Below are 24157 nucleotides of genomic sequence, written 5' to 3' on the forward strand. Positions count from 1 at the left end.
CTATTCACATAAGAGATATGAAGTGCTTACCAGGCCCCGTTCAACAAATCCTCAGAGAATGCTGGGTCATTTCGAAGTCATCGAACACTTTTTCAAGCATCCTAATCGACCAGGCACACGAGCAAAATAACGCAAGGGTGAAGGGATCAGGTGGAGCTGTAGGACTAACGGAAAGTCCTGTCGCATTTAGAAGATGGATGGTGGCCGGACCAGAAATTGCTCGAGTGTTGCAAGAGTTCGAAAGTCAGTTGAAAGGTGAAACAAATGTTGATGAAAAGAAAAAACACCACGAACAAGGGCTTTCTACACAGAAAACCTTTCAAAGTCATGTCAAGCAACTTGTAAGTACAATTTCAGAAATGGGAAACCCTTTTAAGGATGACTGCCCTGAATTACTTGCCCTTGACACACGCAATTGCGCAGATGCCTCAGTCGTGGATACTGTGCATAGAATCCAGGAACTTGGATTACGCCAGTACAAGAAATTCGTAAAAGACGTCATCGATGAAAGGACTGTATCGATTCACGATACGATTTCAAAGAATACCTTGCCACTGTTCAAGCGCCAGCAGTGACAAGTGACAAGTGACCGTTACCTCTTCAGTCGTTTGTATATTGCCAGCCAACAGCGCGACGGAGATCTTGAAGAGTTCTTCAAGCATGAAAATCAGCCGTATCCACCTTCTTTGTCAGAGTTTGGCAAACTCCGATTCGGGAAAAAGTCTGATTTGATTTCATGCGTCAACAAAGAAACACCGCCACCTCCACCACCAGCATCTTACGATGTCAAAGTTTTTGATGGAGCAGCTATTGTGCATGCGCTTCCAGTTTCATCTGTCGGTACGTTTTCTGAATATGCAGACTCCAGATTCTTACCTTTCCTTGAAAACCACTTGAACAGTACCAAACGATTTGACGTTGTGTGGGATGAATACCGAGTGGCAAGTCTGAAAGAATCTGCCCGTGAGAAGAGAGGAAAGGCGTGAGACGAAAGGAAGCTGGGCATGTCAAGTTACCTCAGAACTGGCAGGCATTTCTCGAAGATTCCTTTAACAAGAAGGAAATGTTCGACTTCTTAACCAAGCCAGTTGAAACAGCTTCCTTTCCAGCTGACAGAGTTGTCTACATAACTTCAGGTAAGATGCTAAACACGTTTTGGGAAGGATTATATAGACACCGTTCAAACTTCTTTTTTATGTCCATCAAATCTTGATGAACACTTACACTGACTGTATCGTCCTTTATATTAGGTCAAAACGTCATCTCCAGTTGCCCCAGGAACCAAATGCGTAGCTGCAACCACGAAGAAGCAGACACGAGGATTCTTGTACACGTTAGAGATGCTTTGGATGAGGGGTGAAGAAGTGTCTTGGTTCGCACTGTTGACACAGATGTTCTTGTCATTCTAATTGCGCAGTTCCACACTTTGTCTTCAATTTGGTCTGGATTGAGCTTTTGGGTCACCTTTGGGATGGGAAAGAAGTTTCAGCTGCTTTCTGTTAACACCATTTGTGAGTATTTGGGCAAGGAGAAATGCCGTGCGCTTCCATTTTTTCACGCGTTTACCGGTTGCGACACTATGTCAGCATTCCTGGGGAAAGGAAAGAAATCTGCGTGGGAGGCCTGGAAAGCGTACCCTGAAGCCACAGAAGCTTTCCGTTTTGTGAACGATAGCCCCTTCATTCCACTTGAGATCAACACTCCTGTATTTGATGTTCTTCAGCGCTTTGTGGTGATACTTTATGACAGGACCAGCCTTGCTACCGATGTGAACACTGCTCGACGAGAACTGTTCACAAAAAGAATCGGGCGCTAGAAAACATTCCCCCAACAGAGGTAACTACCTATCATACACAAATTTTTAGTTGTTTTTGTCTTTGATAGGCTAAATTTGTGATAGGTAAACACCTGTGAGGACAACGCGAAAAAAAAAAGAGAGTTTAGCGTAAAGACTAGAAACATTTCAACTAACCCAACCTTTTCTTGTATTGAATCCACTTATCAATTTTATTTTAACTAACCAAAGCCTATCATAAGGCTATGCTGGACTTAAACCTATAGTTATTCTACTTGGGCTATTAGAGAGTTTAATTTATGAAGTACATGAAAATAAGCGGTGCGCGTTTGTTTAAAATTATACTTGTGTAAAGAATTTATATATAATTTCTATTGTTTATTAGGATGCCCTGTTGAATCATTCTAACAGAGCTCTTTACCAAGCAAGCATCTGGACGTCCCTTGATGAGCAACAATTTTACCCATCCCCGTCTGATTTTGGATGGAAAATGGAGAATAATAGATGGAGACCCCGCTGGACCGTACTTCCAGAAGCCTCTAAGGCGTGCAATGAATTGCTGAAGTGTGGATGTAAGAAAGGTTGCAAAAGTGGTCGTTGCAAATGTTTCAAAGCCAATCTACCATGTACTGAGCTCTGTAGTTGCTCTGGAGGCTGACAGAACACAAATCCTTAAAAATAGAGCAACAAATAACAACCATTTACGATATCTAGCCGCAGATGTTAAAAATTGAATGTGTAAAACGCAACAAAAACACTCCTTGATATAAGTGCGCTCAAAGCATCATAAGAATGTCACGTGATCAAGGCAAATGACCTTTTATGGACACAAACACAAAACCGAGTCTGAGTAATGTAGGTTAGTCATTTTGCAACGGCATTCGTCAAACCTGGTACGTAATAAACACATTAAATGCCACAGCCTCGCTTTCATGCCAGCATTTGAGTATTGCGTAATTTCTATGAGCCTCATGCCCCCCCAGAAAACCAAATCACGTGGCACCCCTTCTAAATTTGTTTCTTACGTCAAAAGGAACATCTGTACCGAATTTGGTGCTTTTACGCGATTTGTCACGATTTTCGACCTAACAGACCGGACTACATACTTTTATAGTATCGTGCACAATTCGTGCAAAAGAAACGTGTTTTGTTCGATTGAGACGCTTGGGCGAAGTTGGGGACTCGGGTTTGTACAGAGGTGAGCAAAAAACTTCCAAGTAAGGTTTTTACAAGGAGAAATCAATATCGCAGTATATGCCTCGAGTTAATTCTCTTAGGGTTCTTACAAGAGAAGTGTCCGAAAAATAACATAAGCCACATTTTTTTCTTCAAAAGTAAACTTTCTACCAGTGGCGTCCAGTGGAATGCCCGCTAGTGGGGAGGAAAGCTGAGAGTTCTAGCCCAGGAAAGACCATCATAACCATGCATACACCCTTTCTTAATATGTACGTTAGATTAACATCTTATTTTTGGACTGACACTAAAGGTTCTTATCTTTTTGCGATTTCAGCGTGATAGCGTTCTTAACATGTTCCTAAAGTTGTGTGGCGGGTGTACCTTCAGTAAGTTCGACTACTGATAATGACCTGTTAGACTACAGTTTTACATTTCTTTATCTTTATTATATTCATATTGTCGCAAAACAAAACTAAAGAGATCTCTCAGCCTGGGTGTGTTACGTTCTTAGCATGACTCGTTAGTTATTAATCCAGCAGACCTGTACAAAACACAGGTGATACTTGTCGTTTTCTTACCAATACCGAAACAACCCTCATCATTTACCGACATTGAATGCTTAGTTAAATAATGCACGTACTTTAACTGAGTGGAGTGAAATGTTGTCTGAAATCATACGTGCGCAAGTTCTATTTAAAATCACAAGTATGATTTCAGACCAAAATTGCACGACATGAAGTTCAATTACCACTAATTATTACATCCATTTAGAAATCACACAATAATCATTTAATCGCTAAATTACAGGATTTTAGTCAGTACCAATATTTTATTGATCCAGTTAGGAACAAAAAAAAAATAGTGCAAGTTGGGAATAAATTGCACTGCTTAGAGCCAATTAGATTGCAAGGATCTTTATATCCCCTGCCCATTGGTATAATTGCACTCTCATTAAGACATCCAACAGTTAGTTTCAGTGGGTTTCATTTTACCTCTGTGTATAGTTTACACTTAAAAAGATATTAAGATTTGTCATTGTTAATTAATAACAAATACACTTCATAATTATACTGTGATAACAAGTTACATGTAAGATTGGCATACTGATGCTTGTGCTTTTATACTCAGAAAACTGGTAAAGTGTGTGTATATATGTGTTTTATAATGATAATCATTACAGTACATGAGAGCTGCATGTGGATTGTCAAAGGAAAGGAAAGGAATTTTATTTCAGGGTCTAGTCGTTCTAGCACTGGAGCACTAATTGGGGACACTGTAAACCTAAATTAACAATTAACGCAAGTCAAGTCTAATGTTGGTTTTTGAGGAGAGGGGAAAACTGGAGTACCCGGAGAAAAACCTGTTGGTGCAGAGTAGAAAACCAACAGCAACTCAACCCACATTATGATGCAGAGTCTGGGAACCAGACCCTGAGGCCGCGTTGGTGGGAGGTGAGTGCTCTCACCACTACGCCATCCCTGTACCTCCATCAGAGTTAAACAGCAAGTAAAAGCAGTTGTAAAGAAAGCCTGAAAAAATATGGGCGGCTTGAACGTATGTCTGTGTGATTGTGCTGCACTTAAGTTATTCTAGAGCAGTGCTGCGCAATCTTACTGTCATGATAGGTGTCCTACACAAGCCTGGATTTCTTCAGGCTTTTGTCACAATTGCTTAAGTTGCTGGTTAATTGTGGTGATCTCTAACTCCCATGTATTCAATTTCCACACTTCAAATATATGAGCATTTCAGATATATATTCTGTATCATTCCTGCTTTTGATATTTCCTTTAAATTCAAATATTTGAACTTTTAACTAAGGTTTACTTGGCAATTGCATTTTATACCTGTTGGCCAGAATGTGCATTTATAATGTTTACTCTTAAAGTGCTGCTATGGTCAAAAATCACTTCTTTTTTTCCTTGAGATTTTGAAAGTGCATGTGATTGCTCAACACTTGACTGGCAAAAATTTAAGCTGATTCTTATTCAAAGGCTATTTACTTTCAGTGTAAGTTTTGGATTTTCAGGGTCCACACAAAACTCACGTTCCAAACTGACCGATTGGACCTCAGAGGGTTGGATCTAGGGAAAAGTGACATTGTTTACTCACAAGCTTAAAATTTCAGTGTGTGAACACAACTTATTATATATGCAAAACATGAGTTTAAAAGTCTGAAAGCCTCAAACGCCTTTGCTGCATATTAACCCTTTGAACCGGCCAGACTTATTATTTTACTCTGTCTAATGCCAGATGATTTTGCTCGTCAATTGGGATCCCTCAGGAGTCAATGCATTAATGCTCCCATTAATTCAGCTCTATTCACACACATTGCATTCTTAACCTATCGAGTCTTATATGTCTTATGTGAGTCATTTCATATACCATTTCATCACTATTGAGTCTTTGATGTCATTTTATCCTCAATCCTCAATCCAGCCCTCTCAAGATTTTAAAGGTAGTAATGGCAGACCATTAAACAGGACAATTCCAGTTAAAATAAACAGGTGTCTTTTTGGAATCAAGGCTTAAAACTTGGATCAGTTACTGTTTAGTTCTGAAATCCAAAGAAAATAGAAATTGTTTTTTGGTCATAGTAGCACTTTAGACTCACATTATTTTTTACCCTCTCTCAACAGATATGGATTTACACTGGGTTGGAAGATATCATTGCTCTGCAGAACTAATAGAGGCATAACTCAATCTGATTGAGCTCCCAAATTGTTTCAATGCCTTGCCATATACCATTGCTAACATTTGCATTAATTCACTGGTAAGAGTAAGGTTTGTTTCTTTTATGCATCATAGGAACTTCAATTTATGCCAACTTTGAACAGTATTATTTTAACTGAAAATTGAAAGCACCTGTGTAGAAAATGATAGTATTATTTATGAATTTAGTAGCATGGCCACAACAATTAATGTCATCAGATATTTTAATGTACATTGTTATCAAATATCATTGCCACAAAAAAATGTCATCAGATATTTTAATGTACATTGTTATCAAATAATAATTTGCAAATAAGTAAGTAAGTACATGTAAGATGCTGGTAGCTGACTATCTTCTTCAACTGCAGCACCCAGGCCTGGGTCAGTTAACATTTTATACAACTCCTGAACCTCTATTCCCACTGTATAATTAAAGTAGCAAAGCATTGATTCAAAAGTTCTTTTGTGAATCATTCACCACTCCCTAATGGCCACCAGAAAGTATTGAAGGGATTGGAGCCACCTCTTCTTCCACCATGTTGCTAACACTGACGAATTACCTTAATTTGCAATCAAACAATGCTAGGGCTTAGATTTCAATGTTTACTGCCGTCATTGTGCACAATCAATCCCATCCTTGTTGCCAGTGCTAAATTACTGAGAAACCAACGGATCGTTACAGCTACGATGGATTAAACCAGATTATCATTAAATAACGTAATCAACCACACAACATGGCAACATACTCAGAACAGCCTCGTTTTAATACATATCCTTCAAACAAACCGCTAACAAACAAATAAATCACGAAGATCATATTCCTTTAATTTTCACGATAGTCGATCATCAAACAGATTTTAGCATCAGATTGTCTAGTTTTATCCTTTTTCTTACACATTCACTTAATCACTTCCTGAAAAAAATTGAAGTTGTTTTTGTATCAGAAAGACGTTTATATTATTCAACAGTCGTTTTCTTTACACTGTACAGGATAGCAACACCTCCATCAATCGGGAATCTTAAGCCCTTGGTATGTTATCAGGCATTTTGATTTGGTGGCATTGTCACTGAAGCTAAATCTGAGTGACCCCAGCTTGAACACAGACCGTCCTCTGACACCATTCATGAAATCTCAGACAGCGACCCGGTTATGATTCCTGTAAACATCCTAACAGTCACAATACAGAGAGCTGCTGAACTGTATTCAGCCTGTATTCAACAAAGTTGACTACTGTAATTGTGTGCAATGACCTGATAGATTATATGGAGCATAACCTGGGATTGGTTGATCATCACGGCTATTTGAGCCTCGGTAAGCGCGAAAGTGGCACAAGCACCGAGTGGAGCGCACTAGACTCTCCACCCAGCTTGGGGTCACATGACTGGCATCATTTGGCCATCTATCCTTACTCGATACTTGTTTTATGAAACAGGTTATGAAGAGAGGTGTTGCTTTCCCACGCAGAGTTAATTAACATCTAGCTGTGGTACTGTGCTCTGACATCAAACATGGACTGTACAGCGGCAGGCAGAGGCGTCTTCATATGCTTTCAGCCTGATATCGGGAGCTGCGTCCTTTTGCAATTCAGTCCTAATACTGCAAGTAAAGGGTGATTAGCACTGCCAATGATAATATAATTATTAACTACAATTGATGTGAGTCTATTCATCTATTGATGACTACACACACCTCACATGTTATCCAGGCAAACTAATTGCTGTCATTCGTGATCTTGTAAACATCCTATAATAACAGTCACAATACAGAGAGCTGCTGAACTGTATTCAGCCTGTATTCAACAAAGTTGACTACTGTAATTGTGTGCAATGACCTGGTAGAATGTATGGAGCATGACCTGGGATTGGTTAATCATCACGACTATTTGGGCCTCAGGAAGCGCGAAAGTGGCACAAGCACCAAGTGGAGTGCACTAGACTCTCCACCCAGCTTGGAGTCACGTGACTGGCATCATTTGGCCATCTACCCTTACTCGATATTTGTTTTATAAAACAGGTGCTATGAAGAGAGGTGTTGCTAATCTCACTACTTAATATTAAACTTTTAATTCTTTGTAAGTCTATTCATCTACTTTATATACACACACTTCACGTGTTATCCAGGGAAACTTTGCTGTCATTGGTGAGCATATTCCTTTCATTTTCACAATAGTCGTCAAACAGATTTTAGCATCAGACTGTCTAGTTTTATCCTTTTTCTTACACATTTACTTAATTACTTCCTGAAAAAAATTGAAGTTGTTTTTGTATCAGAAAGACGTTTATATATTCAACAGTCGTTTTCTGTATCCTGTACAGGATAGCAACACCTCCATCACTCAGGAATCTTAAGCCCTTGGTATGTTATCAGGCATTTTGATTTGGTGGCATTGTAATGGTTCCTGTAACATCCTAACAGTCACAATACAGAGAGCTGCTGAACTGTATTTAGCCTGTATTCAACAAAGTTGACTACTGTAATTGTGTGCAATGACCTGCTAGAATGTATGGAGCATGACCTGGGATTGGTTGATCATCATGGCTATGCGGGCCTCGGGAAGCGGGAAAGTGACACAAGCACCAAGTGGAGTGCACTAGACTCTCCACCCAGCTTGGGGTCACGTGGGTGGCATCATTTGGCCATCTATCCTTACTCGATATTTGTTTTATGAAACAGGTGCTATGAAGAGAGGTGTTGCTAATCTCACTGACCTTAATATCCAACTTTTACTACAATCTTCGTGAGTCTATTCATCTATTAATGTACACACTCTTCACGTGTTATCAGGGCAAACTTTGCTGTCATTGGTGAGCTGTGCCCTTTCGCAATTGATTCAGTCCTAATTTTGCAAGTAAAGGGTGATAAGCACTGCCAATGATTATTATTTTATTATTATTAAATACAATTGATGTGGGAAACTTTGTTGTCAGTTTTTTATGCTTGCAGTGTGTTTTGTCCAGTCTGTGACATTCAGATTATGTACCGTTTTGTCAAGTTTTGCTGTGTGGTTTCATCAAGAGATACAGTTATTACCAGACTGATCATTATCAAAGTCCATGCACATTGACACTATGTCACTAGTAGTAGTCACTTGTGAGATCACAGCAAACGGGCAATTAATGCACAAAATTTGATCCTTTGAAAACCAAACCCATCTTTCAAGAGAATTTGCAGGAACAGTGAAGTTTGTAAAACTCTTGCCTGCCATCAATATGCCTGCATGGCTTTGACTCCCATAAAGTCAACAAGCCTTGTGTTTTCTAATCAAGAGTTTGGCTGACATCATAGTTTCGCCAGCTGTGTTACGATTTTTCTTTCCACATTGGTTTTTCCTGCTCTTGTGAGATGCGGCTCATTCAATCTCAAGATTGAAGGCGTGTTAGCTGTAGCATCTCAAAGATTTTCTCAACATGTAACTTTGAAGATCATTCCTTAATTCTCACCACAATCATCAAACACCTTTTAGCATCAGATTGTCTAGTTTTATCCTTTTTCTCACACATTGACTTACTCACTCCCTGAAAAGATTAGAAGTTGTTTTGTACATGCATCAGGAAGATGTTTCATTGTTGAACAGAGTTTTTCTATACACTATACTGGAAATTAAGCAACACCTCCATCACTCGGGATTATCGTGAGCCCTTGGTATGTTTTCAGGCATTTTGATTTGGTGGCATAACTGTAACTGAGGCTAAATCTGAGTGACCCCAGCTTGAACACAGACCGTCCTCTGACACCAGCCATGAAATCTCAGACAGCGACCCAGTTATGGTTCCTGTAACATCCTAACAGTCACAATACAGAGAGCTGCTGAACTGTATTCAGCCTGTATTCAACAAAGTTGACTACTGTAATTGTGTGCAATGACCTGTTAGATTGTATGGAGCATGACCTGGGATTGGTTGATCATCACGACTATGTGGGCCTCGGGAAGCAGAAAAGTGACACAAGCACCAAGTGGAGTGCACTAGACTCTCCACCCAGCTTGGGGTCACGTGGGTGGCATCATTTGGCCATCTATCCTTACTCAATATTTGTTTTATGAAACAGGATATGAAGAGAGGTGTTTCTTTCCTACTCACAGCTAATTTAAATTAACATCTACCTGTGGTGCTGTGCTTTGACATCAAACATGGTCCTGTCCAGCGGTACCCAGAGGCATTTTCACATGCTTTAAGCACAATATCGTGAGCTGTGCCTTTTTGCAATTCAGTCCTAATACTGCAAGTAAAGGGTGATTAGCACTGCCAATTATTACATAAGTCTATATTATTATTAACTACAATCGATGTGAGTCTGTTCGTCTATTGATGTACGCACAGTTCACGTGTCATCCGGGCGAACTTTCTTAGGGTATGGTGTTTTTAGTTCTCAGGCCATGTCCTTAGGGACTCGTCACGCATTAATTCCAAGAATGCGCCTTCCTCTTACAATTTTTCAGAAATGCTTGATATCAATAAATTATTTACAAAAAGGAAAAAATACGACCTGTTGCTGTTTTAACCTGTAACGATCAGCATATTTATTTACATGTTTTACAGGGAGGTTTCAATGAGCGACGCAATTAAGACCAGGCTGATTATCAAAGTTTATGCCCACTGTATCTTACATGAGGCCGCCCTTCAAATATCACAGCAAGCTGGCAAAAAGCATCGCTTCCATTGATTTAAAAACCAAACCCTGTAAATGCACAAAAACAGAAACAACACACACATGCACTCTACCTTTTGTTGTGAAAATCTGTAATGATCAGGGCCCGGCTGTTCAAAAGCCGATTAACGCTAATCCCAGATTAAAAATTAACCTTGGAGTTATATTTCTCTAATTGTCAAATGTTGTTCAACACTGATATTTAGCAAAACTTTGCATTAGCAGAAGTCAACCCTGAAAGAGAAAAATAAGCGAAAGAAACTATCAACTAAAAGTTGAAAACATTAAACAAAAGTGTACGCTAATCCTGGATTAAGTTAGGGTAATCGGTTTTCGAACAACCGGCCCAGTATATTATGTGATTATGTGTTTTACAGGGAGGGAGGTTTCAATGAGCGACGCAATTAAGACCAGGCTGATTATCAAAGTTTATGCCCTCTGTATCTTACATGAGGCCGCCCTTCAAATATCACAGCAAGCTGGCAAAAAGCATCGCTTCCATTGATTTAAAAACCAAACCCTCTGAATGCACAAAAACAAAAACAATGACTGATGCACTGTACCTTTTGTTGTTAAAATCTGTAATGATCAGTATATTATGTGATTACACTGTATGTGTTGTACAGGGAGGGAGGTTTCATTGAGCGCTGCAGTTAAGACCAGGCTATTTATCAAAGCACTGCTTCCATTTATTTTAAGACCATTAGAAAGCACATGTACATGTATTTGTTTACATCTCTTATTACAGTTTCATTTAAATTCATCTACACTGTACTTGCAGTAAGTTAATATGTTTGTACAGTGTTACAGGTATGGGTTCATTGGGCGATGAACACAATTTCATTATTGCTCCATGCCATCCAGCTTACCTTCTCAGACTTAAGAAAGTTTTAATGCAAGGCATTCTTCAAGCTGGAAAAAAGAAGTTACGTTAAGTATGTCATTTGTAATACTAGGACATGTACCGACAAATTTTGACTTTGTTTACTTACTGATACCAAGAATTTTTGAAGTTTTTAAATTTTGCGAAGAAAAAAAAAAAACACATATTGGCTTCACCTCTCCCCCCTGCCCAGAAATAAAATTAAACTAAATCCCTACCTTTGGACAACCTTTCCAGTGGCCACACTTTCCCTGATATGAGTCGTGAGCTGCACCCTTTTTGCAATTCAGTCGTAATACTGCAATTAAAGGGTGATTAGCACTGCCAATTATTATATAACCCTATATTATTATAAAACTACAATCAATGTGAGTCTCTTCGTCTATTGATGTACACACAGTTCACGTATCATCCGGGCGAACTTTCAGGAACGTAAAACTCTTGCCTGCCACCAGTGTGCTAGGGTTTGATTATCATAAACTCAACAAGTCAAGTTTTTTTGATTAAGAGTTTGGCTAACATGATAGTTTGTCCCTGTGTTAGGATTTTTATTTCCACATTGGTTTTTCCTGCTCTTGCAATACGGCTTCTGCAATCTCACTATTGGAGGAGTGTTAGCTACCTGTAGCATCTTGGAGATTATGGGTGGGAATCCAACTGGGGGCCTGAAATTTTTTTGTTCAGGCTTCTTTAATTGGCAATTGCTCAACATGTACATGTAACTTACACCATCATTCCTTAATTTTGATCATAGTCATCAAACTGATTTTAGTATCAGATTGTCTAGTTTTATCCTTTTTTTTACACGTTCACTTAGTCACGTCCTGAAAAAAGAAAAAGTTCTTTCTGTGTCAGGAAGATCTTTAGTTATTAAAGACACAATTCCTCTACACTATACTAAAAAGCAACACCTCCGTCACTAGGGAATCTTAAGCCCTTGGTATGTTATCAGGCGTTTTGATTTGGTGGCATTGTAACTGAAGCTAAATCTGAGTGACCCCAGCTTGAACACAGACCGTCCTCTGACACCAGCCATGAAATCTCAGACAGCGACCCAGTTATGGTTCCTGTAACATCCTAACAGTCACAATACAGAGAGCTGCTGAACTGTATTCAGCCTGTATTCAACAAAGTTGACTACTGCAATTGTGTGCAATGACCTGTTAGATTGTATGGAGCATGACCTGGGATTGGTTGATCATCACGACTATGTGGGCCTCGGGAAGCGGGAAAGTGACACAAGCACCAAGTGGAGTGCACTAGACTCTCCACCCAGCTTGGGGTCACGTGGGTGGCATCATTTGGCCATCTATCCTTACTCTATATTTGTTTTATGAAACAGGATATGAAGAGAGGTGTTTCTTTCCTACTCACAGCTAATTAACATCTACCTGTGGTGCTGTGCTTCGACATCAAACATGGTCCTGTCCAGCGGTACCCAGAGGTGTTTTCGCATGCTTTAAGCACAATATCGTGAGCTGCGCCCTTTTGCAATTCAGTCCTAATACTGCAAGTAAAGGGTGAGTAGCACTGCCAATTATTACATAAGTCTATATTATTATTAACTACAATCGATGTGAGTCTATTCATCTATTGATGTACACACAGTTCACGTGTCATCCGGGCGAACTTTCTTGTGGGTATGGTGTTTTTAGTTCTCAGGCCATGTCCTTAGGGACTTGTCACACATTCATTCCAAGAATGCGCCATCCTCTTACAATTTTTCACAAATGCTTGATATCAATAAATTATTAACAAAAAGGAAAAAAAACAACCTGTTGCTGTTTTAATCTGTAACGATCAGCATATTACATGTTTTACAGGGAGGTTTCAATGAGCGACGCAATTAAGACCAGGCTGATTATCAAAGTTTATGCCCACTGTATCTTACATGAGGCCGCCCTTCAAATATCACAGCAAGCTGGCAAAAAGCATCGCTTCCATTGATTTAAAAACCAAACCCTGTAAATGTACAAAAACAGAAACAACACACACATGAACTCTACCTTTTGTTGTGAAAATCTGTAATGATCAGGGCCCGGCTGTTTAAAAGCCGATTAACGCTAATCCCAGATTAAAAATTAACCTTGGAGTTATATTTCTCTAATTCTCAAATGTTGTTCAACACTGATATTCAGCAAAACGTTGCATTAGCAGAAGTCAACCCTGAAAGAGAAAAATAAGCAAAAGAAACTATCAACTAAAAGTTGAAAACATGAAACAAAAGTGTACGCTAATCCTGGATTAAGTTAATCGGCTTTCGAACAACCGGGCCCAGTATATTATGTGATTATGTGTTTTACAGGGAGGGAGGTTTCAATGAGCGACGCAATTAAGACCAGGCTGATTATCAAAGTTTATGCCCACTGTATCTTACATGAGGCCGCCCTTCAAATATCACAGCAAGCTGGCAAAAAGCATCGCTTCCATTGATTTAAAAACCAAACCCTCTGAATGCACAAAAACAAAAACAATGACTGATGCACTGTACCTTTTGTTGTTAAAATCTGTAATGATCAGTATATTATGTGATTACACTGTATGTGTTGTACAGGGAGGGAGGTTTCATTGAGCGCTGCAGTTAAGACCAGGCTATTTATCAAAGCACTGCTTCCATTTATTTTAAGACCATTAGAAAGCACATGTACATGTATTTGTTTACATCTCTTATTACAGTTTCATTTAAATTCATCTACACTGTACTTGCAGTAAGTTAATATGTTTGTACAGTGTTACAGGTATGGGTTCATTGGGCGATGAACACAATTTCATTATTGCTCCATGCCATCCAGCTTACCTTCTCAGACTTAAGAAAGTTTTAATGCAAGGCATTCTTCAAGCTGGAAAAAAGAAGTTACGTTAAGTATGTCATTTGTAATACTAGGACATGTACCGACAAATTTTGACTTTGTTTACTTACTGATACCAAGAATTTCTGAAGTTTTTAAATTTTGCGAAAAAAAAAAAAAAAACACATATTGGCTTCACCTCTCCCCCCTGCCCAGAAATAAAATTAAACTAAATCCCTACCTTTGGACAACCTTTCCAGTGGCCACACTTTCCCTGATATGAGTCGTGAGCTGCACCCTTTTTGCAATTCAGTCGTAATACTGCAATTAAAGAGTGATTAGCACTGCCAATTATTATATAACCCTATATTATTATAAAACTACAATCAATGTGAGTCTCTTCGTCTATTGATGTACACACAGTTCACGTATCATCCGGGCGAACTTTCAGGAACGTAAAACTCTTGCCTGCCACCAGTGTGCTAGGGTTTGATTATCATAAACTCAACAAGTCAAGTTTTTTTGATTAAGAGTTTGGCTAACATGATAGTTTGTCCCTGTGTTAGGATTTTTATTTCCACATTGGTTTTTCCTGCTCTTGCAATACGGCTTCTGCAATCTCACTATTGGAGGAGTGTTAGCTACCTGTAGCATCTTGGAGATTATGGGTGGGAATCCAACTGGGGGCCTGAAATTTTTTTGTTCAGGCTTCTTTAATTGGCAATTGCTCAACATGTACATGTAACTTACACCATCATTCCTTAATTTTGATCATAGTCATCAAACCGATTTTAGTATCAGATTGTCTAGTTTTATCTTTTTTCTTACACATTCACTTAGTCACGTCCTGAAAAAAGAAAAAGTTCTTTCTGTGTCAGGAAGATCTTTAGTTATTAAAGACACAATTCCTCTACACTATACTAGAAAGCAACACCTCCGTCACTAGGGAATCTTAAGCCCTTGGTATGTTATCAGGCGTTTTGATTTGGTGGCATTAAAACTGAAGCTAAATCTGAGTGACCCCAGCTTGAACACAGACCGTCCTCTGACACCGTCCATGAAATCTCAGACAGCGACCCAGTTATGGTTCCTGTAACATCCTAACAGTCACAATACAGAGAGCTGCTGAACTGTATTCAGCCCGTATTCAACAAAGTTGACTACTGTAATTGTGTGCAATGACCTGTTAGATTGTATGGAGCATGACCTGGGATTGGTTGATCATCACGACTATGTGGGCCTCGGGAAGCGGGAAAGTGACACAAGCACCAAGTGGAGTGCACTAGACTCTCCACCCAGCTTGGGGTCACGTGGGTGGCATCATTTGGCCATCTATCCTTACTCTATATTTGTTTTATGAAACAGGATATGAAGAGAGGTGTTTCTTTCCTACTCACAGCTAATTAACATCTACCTGTGGTGCTGTGCTTTGACATCAAACATGGTCCTGTCCAGCGGTACCCAGAGGTGTTTTCGCATGCTTTAAGCACAATATCGTGAGCTGTGCCCTTTTGCAATTCAGTTCTAATACTGCAAGTAAAGGGTGAGTAGCACTGCCAATTATTACATAAGTCTATATTATTATTAACTACAATCGATGTGAGTCTATTCATCTATTGATGTACACACAGTTCGCGTGTCATCCGGGCGAACTTTCTTGTGGGTATGGTGTTTTTAGTTCTCAGGCCATGTCCTTATGGACTCGTCACACATTCATTCCAAGAATGCGCCATCCTCTTACAATTTTTCACAAATGCTTGATATCAATAAATTATTAACAAAAAGGAAAAAAAACGACCTGTTGCTGTTTTAATCTGTAACGATCAGCATATTACATGTTTTACAGGGAGGTTTCAATGAGCGACGCAATTAAGACCAGGCTGATTATCAAAGTTTATGCCCACTGTATCTTACATGAGGCCGCCCTTCAAATATCACAGCAAGCTGGCAAAAAGCATCGCTTCCATTGATTTAAAAACCAAACCCTGTAAATGCACAAAAACAGAAACAACACACACATGCACTCTACCTTTTGTTGTGAAAATCTGTAATGATCAGGGCCCGGCTGTTTAAAAGCCGATTAACGCTAATCCCAGATTAAAAATTAACCTTGGAGTTATATTTCTCTAATTCTCAAATGTTGTTCAACACTGATATTCAGCAAAACTTTGCATTAGGAGAAGTCAACCCTGAAAGAGAAAAATAAGAAAAAGAAACTATGAACTAAAAGTTGAAAACATGAAACAAAAGTGCGCGCTAATCCTGGATTAAGTTAATCGGCTTTCGAACAACCGGGCCCAGTATATTATGTGATTATGTGTTTTACAGGGAGGGAGGTTTCAATGAGCGACGCAATTAAGACCATGCTGATTATCAAAGTTTATGCCCGCTGTATCTTACATGAGGCCGCCCTTCAAATATCACAGCAAGCTGGCAAAAAGCATCGCTTCCATTGATTTCAAAACCAAACCCTGTAAATGCACAAAAACAGAAACAACACACACATGCACTCTACCTTTTGTTGTGAAAATCTGTAATGATCAGGGCCCAAAAAGAAAAAAAAGAAGTTATGTTAAGTATGTCATTTGTAATACTACGACATGTACAGACAAATTTTGACTTTGTTTACTTACTGATACCAAGATCAATTTCTGAAAGTTTTTAATTTTGTGAAAAAAACAAAAAACACATATTGGCTGCACCTCTTCCCCCTCCCCCCCCCCCCCCCTCCACCCCTCCCTTCCTTTCCAGAAGTTAAATTAAAGTAAATCCTGGAAAAAAAAGAAGTTACTTTATGTCTGTCATTTGTAATACTAGCCTAAGGACATGTACAGACAGATTTTGACTTTGTTTAATAATTACTGATACCAAGAATTTCTTGGCTTCACCTCTCCTCCCTGTCCAGAAATAAAATTAAATTAAATCCCTACCTTTGGACAACCTTTCGAGCGGCCACACTTTCCCTGATATGAGTTGTGATAGTACTAGTGCAGATATTGCAACCAGCATTGTTTGATTTTAACATTCCACACTGGCAGAACCTGTCATCGCCCTCCTTCACTCTCTTTGAGATGTATGATTCTCGTCTTTGCTTGTAGGAAACAGTGTATGGGTCCATTTCCCGAAGCCAAGCTAAGGTGACATACTCATGTCTGAAGACAGTTCGCCACCGGAAACCCTTCTTCAGATTGCATGTGTTCTTTATGTACATTGCCAACCTCACATGCTTGAACTCACGGCCTTGAATCGAGTTTAGTCCAAGATGGTGTGGCGTGGTACGGCATATCCCAGAGTCCACACAGGTGGGTTCACGCCATTTAAAAACAACACAATTGCTTTAAAATAATCTTGACACAAGGTCTTCACATCAGCTACTTGTGCTTTGCTTACCTCAACCCTTAAATAAAGGGATGCTGAGTCCCTAAGTTTCAGTCCAACAAATGCCAGTACATGGAGTTTGAGAATTGAACTTTGTGACGGTGTTGAAATTGACAAGACCTCCTGAATTAAGGAAGGGAAGTTCCATGAAAAATTCTTTGATTCCAATCCTGTAAAGCGGTAAGAGAAAGAAATGCCCTTTTTCCTCTTCTCCCCAAACCATCGCACAAAGGAATTGTAAAGCCTGCTACACTTTGCAGTTTCTCTCACACATGTCAGGAATTTGATCAGTGGCGAAGCATCTGTCATGTCTGATAAAGTTGTGGCTGATTTAAGTTGGGAATCATTAGTGTATTGCATAACCACTGTCAGTAGATTTGTAAACCATTGCTGCCAGGCATTATTTGTGTTTATGCAAGGGTTCTGGTTTAACCAGATTCACAAACTTACCAAGTGGTGGGATAAATTCCTGCCTTGATTTCTCCTTCGAAATCAACTTTGTGACCTCACTAGCTTCTTTGCTTTCCTGAAGGATCCCGGAGTTTTGCTTTCAATTTTTCAACCTTCTTGGCTGTTGCAATTCTCTTTTCATACACTGTACTTCCATTCTTGCCATGTGTCCTTAGGCCCTGCACCAATTGACCCATCCATTGTCATTTTGTCATTCTGGTTTACATTTGCAAATGGTGAAAAGTAAAACGCGCAGTTGTTTAGTTCGCCAGACATAGATGATGCCCACTTCATGTCACAGGGGACCAGCTTCATTCTGAATGTAATCTGATGGCCTTGTGGAGTAGTTAACTGCTTAACTTTAATTTCTGCCATTTCTCTGCTTAAATGATCTGTGTAATGTTTGATTAATGGACTGTCCTCAGGTGAATTTGACCCCATCAGTAGATGATTGTTGTTACAACTTTGCACCCTTTGTAATAGGTTTAGGATGCTAACGAGGTATGCTGCAAATTGAAACCAATGATTAAAACATTATATGTTCTTGGGATAAATATTTACAGCTTGTAACTGAATTTAACATCAACATTTTAAGACTGGAGAAGACAATTAGTAATTCAGAGATCTTTGCAGTGAAGCACCAAAGAAAAAACAGAAACAAAACTTGTTTGAAATTAAGCAACTTTATCTTAAGGGTTAAACCACCCCACCCTTTCTGACTGTTTACAGGTGAATTGAAATTACAAGGCACAATTTCATGTAAGTAGTCTAAAAAGGTGTAGGAATAGAATTAGTGTAGATATGCTGAAAAATTTGCACAACGACAATGAATATAACTGCATGAGCTTGACTGCTTGGAGAAATAAATAGCAGTAGGTATAATGATTTCCCTGTGTACGTGCTATGTTTCTAGAAATATAATTACCAGTGGCAGTGTCATCCCTTCCAAATGGTGCCCCATCTGCCCCAATAGCAATGTATAGCACGCCTTTCTGGGCATTGAACCAATGTAGACAAGGAACTCTTTCATCCAGAAACAGATACAGGTCAGCAAGCTTCAAGAGGAAGGGCTTTAGAGGTCTGTACAATACAGGAAATGCCTCAACATTAAATTTGGAAGCTTAGTGTTTCTAGATTTATGATCTCCCCAATGTCAATGTTTCGGAAAAAAAACTTGCTAAGGATTTGTATGGCACAATCTTGGGAACTTTACATTTCTTCATGAATTCAGTTTTGTTCTTTTTAGATTTTCTTGCTTTTTCCTTTACTACATCTGAAGTATTCGGAATACTGGTGTACTTCTTTTTGCTGATAAGGCCACCTTTGCATAAAACATGCATACTTCTCACTTTGTTTCTTAAACTGTTCTCATATTCATGGATGTTGGTTTGTACAATCTGTTGTACAATCTGTGTACAGGTTTTTGACATTCTAATGTATTCTGCCATACATTTCTTGGGGGCAGTGTTCATAAGTGTAGTCCACATACCATCAAGGACTGGTTTGTCAGGCTGGGCCAATATTTTTTTCATCCCACAGTGAACTGGCCTCAGCACCTCTAGAGCTTTTCTTCTTCTTCTTCGCATAATCTGTGCCCTTGAAAGGTTTAGTTTCTCACTTGACTGCAAATCAAGCTCACTTGTTCTATCAGGTAGTCTTGATCTTTTGTTCCTCACTTCACACTCATTTGTCAGACTGTCAAAATTTGACAGTTATATTAAAATTTAAAATTATTATTATTATTATTATTATTATTATTGTTATTATTATTATTATATCAAAATTTGACAATTATATTATTTAATAATATTAGTTATTATATGTCATTAGCTAATTTAAATAGAAAGTTTTATTTATTTATTTATTTATTTATTTATTTATTCATTCATTCATTTTTTACTTTAATATTTTGTGGATGATGGAAAAAATAAAATTAACATAAATTAATATATGTAGTGAGGATATGAAAATAGAAATGAGACAAAGCGAGTGAGAGACATAATACGAAGCTTCCATGGACCTCCTTCTCTCTGACACTGCACTGCACTACATAACTGTCATAGCTAGGCTAGCTACCTTTCGTTTCCTCTGACGGATTCGCTCTTCTGTGCGGTAAAGTTCAGCCTGCAATTCTTTAAGTTCCACAGATGTTTTGTCGAGTTGAGACTTTATTTCTTTAATACGTTCATCACAATCCAATTTCTTTTGCAATTCTTCATGCATTCGCTCCTTTTTGCCTCGACTGTAAAGTCCCAATGGGAAGTGTTTCTTTGAATGTGCCCTAAAAGACCATTGGTTTTTTGCAGTGAAACGGGGACAAGGCGCAGAGGAAAAAGACAGATAACTCGAAGAGAGCTGGAACTAAAATGGTATGGTTTTCAATTTGCATATAAATTTCGAGAAACAAAAAAAACTTTACAGTAAAAACTCACCTTGGGAGCTATTCAGGAACGTCAACTTCGGTGCAACTTCGGCCCTAATTTGTCGCCGCTTTTACGACAAATATGGCTTCATGACACACCATCGGAAAGCTTGTGATCCGAAGAAACTGAAAATGCCCGCCTTCTCTACGTAGAAAAGACCCAGTTCCCCCAAAAACCCGTTTTCTTGGCCTCTTTTAAACGGCTGGCACAAAGGCAGAAAACCCATAGGTCTTTGCGTGTTTGTTAGCGGCCATCTCGACAATTCAAGCCCAAGTTCTTGAGAAACATTTGAGGGGTGGGCTGGCCCCAACGTGTTCTTACTTGGCAGTTGCTCTACAGGTAAATTTTGAAGATCATTCCTTAAGTTTCACCACAATCATCAAACAGATTTTAGCATCAGATTCTCTAGTTTTATCCTTTTCCTCACACATTCACTTACTGACTTCCTGAAAAAATTAGGAGTTGTTTTGTATAAGGAAGATGTTTAATTGTTAAATAGAGTTTTTCTATACACTATACTAGAAATTAAGCAACACCTCCATCACTCGGGAATCTTGAGCCCTTGGTATATTATCAGGTATTTTGATTTGATGGCATTGTAACTGAAGGTAAATCTGAGTGACCCCAGCTTGAACACAGACGGTCCTCTGACACTAGCCATGAAATGTCAGACAGCAACCCGGTTATGGTTCCTGTAAACATCCTTACAGCCACAATTCAGAGAGCTGCTGAACTGTATTCAGCCTGTATTCAACAAAATTGACTACTGTAATTGTGTGCAATGACCTGATAGATTGTATGGAGCATGACCTGGGATTGGTTGATCATTTGGGCCTCAGGAAGCGCGAAAGTGGCACAAGCACAAAGTGGAGCGCACTAGACTCTCCACCCAGCTTGGGGTCACATGACTGGCATCATTTGGCCATCTATCCTTACTCAATATTTGTTTTATGAAACAGGTGCTATGACGAGAGGTGTTGCTTTCCCACTGACCTTAATATCCAACTTTTACTACTGTCAATATTTGTGAGTCTATTCATCTATTGATGTACACACTCTTCACGTGTTATCCAGGCAAACTTTACTGTCATTCATGATGCTTACGGTGTGTTTTGTCCAATCTGTGACGATCAGATTATGTATTCTTGATTTCATCAAGAGATGCGGTTATCACCCGGCTGATCAGTATCAAAGTCCATGCACATTGAAACTATGTCGCTAGTAGTAGTCACTTGTGATATCACAGCAAACTGATGAATTAATGCACAAAATTTGTTGGTTTGAAAACCAAACCCATCTTTCAAGAGAATTGGCAGGAACGGTGAAGTTTGTAAAACTCTTGCCTGCCATCAATATGCCTGCATGGCTTTGACTCCCATAAAGTCAACAAGCCTCGTGTTTTCTAATCAAGAGTTTGGCTTACATCATAGTTTCGCCCTGTGTTACGATTTTTCTTTCCACATTTGTTTGTCCTGCTCTTGTGAGATGCGGCTCATTCAATGTCAATATTGGAGGAGTGTTAGCTGTAGCATCTCCGAGATTATGGTTGGGAATCCAACTGGGGGCTTGATTTTTTTTTTTCCTTCAGGCTTCTTACTTGGCAGTTGCTCAACATGTAACTTCGACGATCATTCCTTAATTTTCACCATAATCATCAAACTGATTTTAGCATCAGATTGTCTAATTTTATCCTTTTTCTTACACATTCGCTTACTCGCATTTCTTATCGGGAAGACGTTTGGTTGTTAAACACCTCCATCTCTCGGGAATCTTAAGCCCTTGGTATGTTATCAGGCGTTTTGATTTCGTGGCATTGTAACTGAAGCTAAATCTGAGTGATCCCAGCTGGAACACAGACCATCCTCTGGCACCAGCCATGAAATCTCATACAATGACCCGGTTATGGTTCCTGTAAACATCTTAACAGTCACAATACAGAGAGCTGCTGAACTGAATTCAGCTTGTATTCAACAAAGTTGACTACTTTGTGTGATTGTATGGAGTATGACTGACCTGGGATTGGTTGATCACGGCTATGTGGGCTTCGGGAAGCACGAAAGTGAGACAAGCACCAAGTGGAATGCGCTAAACTCTCCACCCAGCTTGGGATCACGTGACTGGCATCATTTGGCCATCTATCCTTACTCGATATTTGTTATATGAAACTGGTGGTATACATACATACATACATACTTTATTGACTTTCCCCAAGGGGCTTTTCAAAGACAATATTAACACAAATATATTCCTATTTACAATTAAAAGATAAAAGATAAAATTTTAAAAATTGTTAAAATATATAAGTATTAAATTACAGTTCTTTAAGTAATTTGGTCCTCAGGTGATTTTTAAAAACAGTGACTGAATCACACAGTTTAAGATTATAATCTAAAGAGTTCCATAAATTAACTATTCTATAATAAAAGGTTCTTTGGCCGCTAGCGGTTTTAAAAAGTGGAATGTTCAACAATTGAGAGTTTCTGGTGCTACGACCGCTCACCTCGGCTCGCTTTAAAAATTTTGAAGACAGATATTCAGGGGCGTGGCCCGTCATACATTTAAAGGCCATTATAGCGCTTCGGTAATATAACTGGTTTGCCACAGGTAGCCAATTGAGCTCTTTACGAATAGGCGTAATATGGTCATATTTACGCGCGCCGCTCACAATGCGGCAGGCGAAGTTTTGCACAGCCTGCAGTTTGTTAATATTACACTTCGACGTGTTTGCCCATACATTAGAACAATAAAATAATTTACTAAAAACTAAAGAGTTGATAATCGTCAGGAGTGTACGTTTGTCAAAAACATGCTTGACGCGGTTTATTTGGCCAAGGCAGGACATGCAAGAAGAAGCCGTTTTAATTATGTGTTCATCGTAAGTTAAATTAGAATCCAAAATCACGCCCAGGTCTTTAGCAGTGTCTGAAGGCATGATGTCCTTTCCCATAAAGGGAAGGGAAAGAAATTGCAATTTTGCACGCATTTGCCTGCTGCCAAATATCATTAACTTGGTTTTGCTAGGATTAAGTAACAAGAGGTTATTGGAGCACCATTCTCCTATTTTAAACAGATCGTCTTTCAAATCAGTAATTGCATCCAGGTTGTCTTTTAGTTGAAAGGAAGTAATGAGTTTCGTATCATCTACGTAACTCTGGGTGCTGCATTTCTGTGGTATCGAGGAAAGATCATTCGTATATATGATAAATAGTACTGGCCCCAAAATACTCCCTTGAGGTACACCACTGGTCACAGGCAAAGGCTCAGACAGCGTTGAGTGGATTCGTACTACTTGTTTCCTGTTGCTTAGGTAACTGCGAAACCATTGGAGAGTATGACTGGAGGTTCCGACATCTTGCAATTTTAAAATTAATGTCTCGTGATTAACACTATCAAAGGCTTTGGTCATATCAAAGAGTACAACAGCAGTTAACTTCTTTTTATCAATAGCGTTAAGAATTGTGTCGGTTGTTTCAATGACAGATGTTTCACACGAATGCCATTTCTTGTTACCGCTTTGAGTCTTTGATAGGGTGTCATTTGATTGCAGATATGAAGTGAGTTGATTATGTACAACCCTTTCGCAAACCTTAGATAAAACTGGTAGGAGTGATATGGGCCTATTGTTGTTTGCCTGTTCGTGGTCGCCGTCTTTTGGAATTGGTGTAACCTCAGCTGTTTTCCATTTTGATGGAAAAACACATGTTAGAAAGGATGCATTAACAATAGACGTGATTGTGTGAACAATTGGATTAAGACAATCTTTGATGACGCGAATCGGAATTTTGTCTATCCCAGGGGCCTTATTAGAAGGCATCATTGTTATTATACGTTCTATTTGTTTATAATCAATGGTACTCAGTGTGAACTGGTCTGAAAGGGCGTATTGTCTCGGTGTAAAATAATTCT

General features: G+C 39.1%; 1 long non-coding RNA gene and 1 pseudogene across 1 annotated transcript in view; one reads left to right on the forward strand and one right to left on the reverse strand.

The window, feature by feature from the left end:
• Nucleotides 1–5729: 5729 nt before the first annotated feature.
• Nucleotides 5730–24157, forward strand: part of LOC138057085 (uncharacterized) — a 29738-nt gene continuing 11310 nt past the window's right edge. The window contains exon 1 of the long non-coding RNA XR_011133601.1: nt 5730–5741. This is a non-coding gene — a long non-coding RNA (uncharacterized lncRNA). The remainder of the gene's footprint in view (nt 5742–24157) is intronic.
• LOC138057625 (uncharacterized) lies at nt 16174–17738 on the reverse strand (annotated as a pseudogene).

This window comes from Montipora capricornis, chromosome 7 (genome assembly GCF_036669925.1).
Source record: "Montipora capricornis isolate CH-2021 chromosome 7, ASM3666992v2, whole genome shotgun sequence".
NCBI classification, from domain to species: Eukaryota; Metazoa; Cnidaria; class Anthozoa; order Scleractinia; family Acroporidae; genus Montipora; species Montipora capricornis.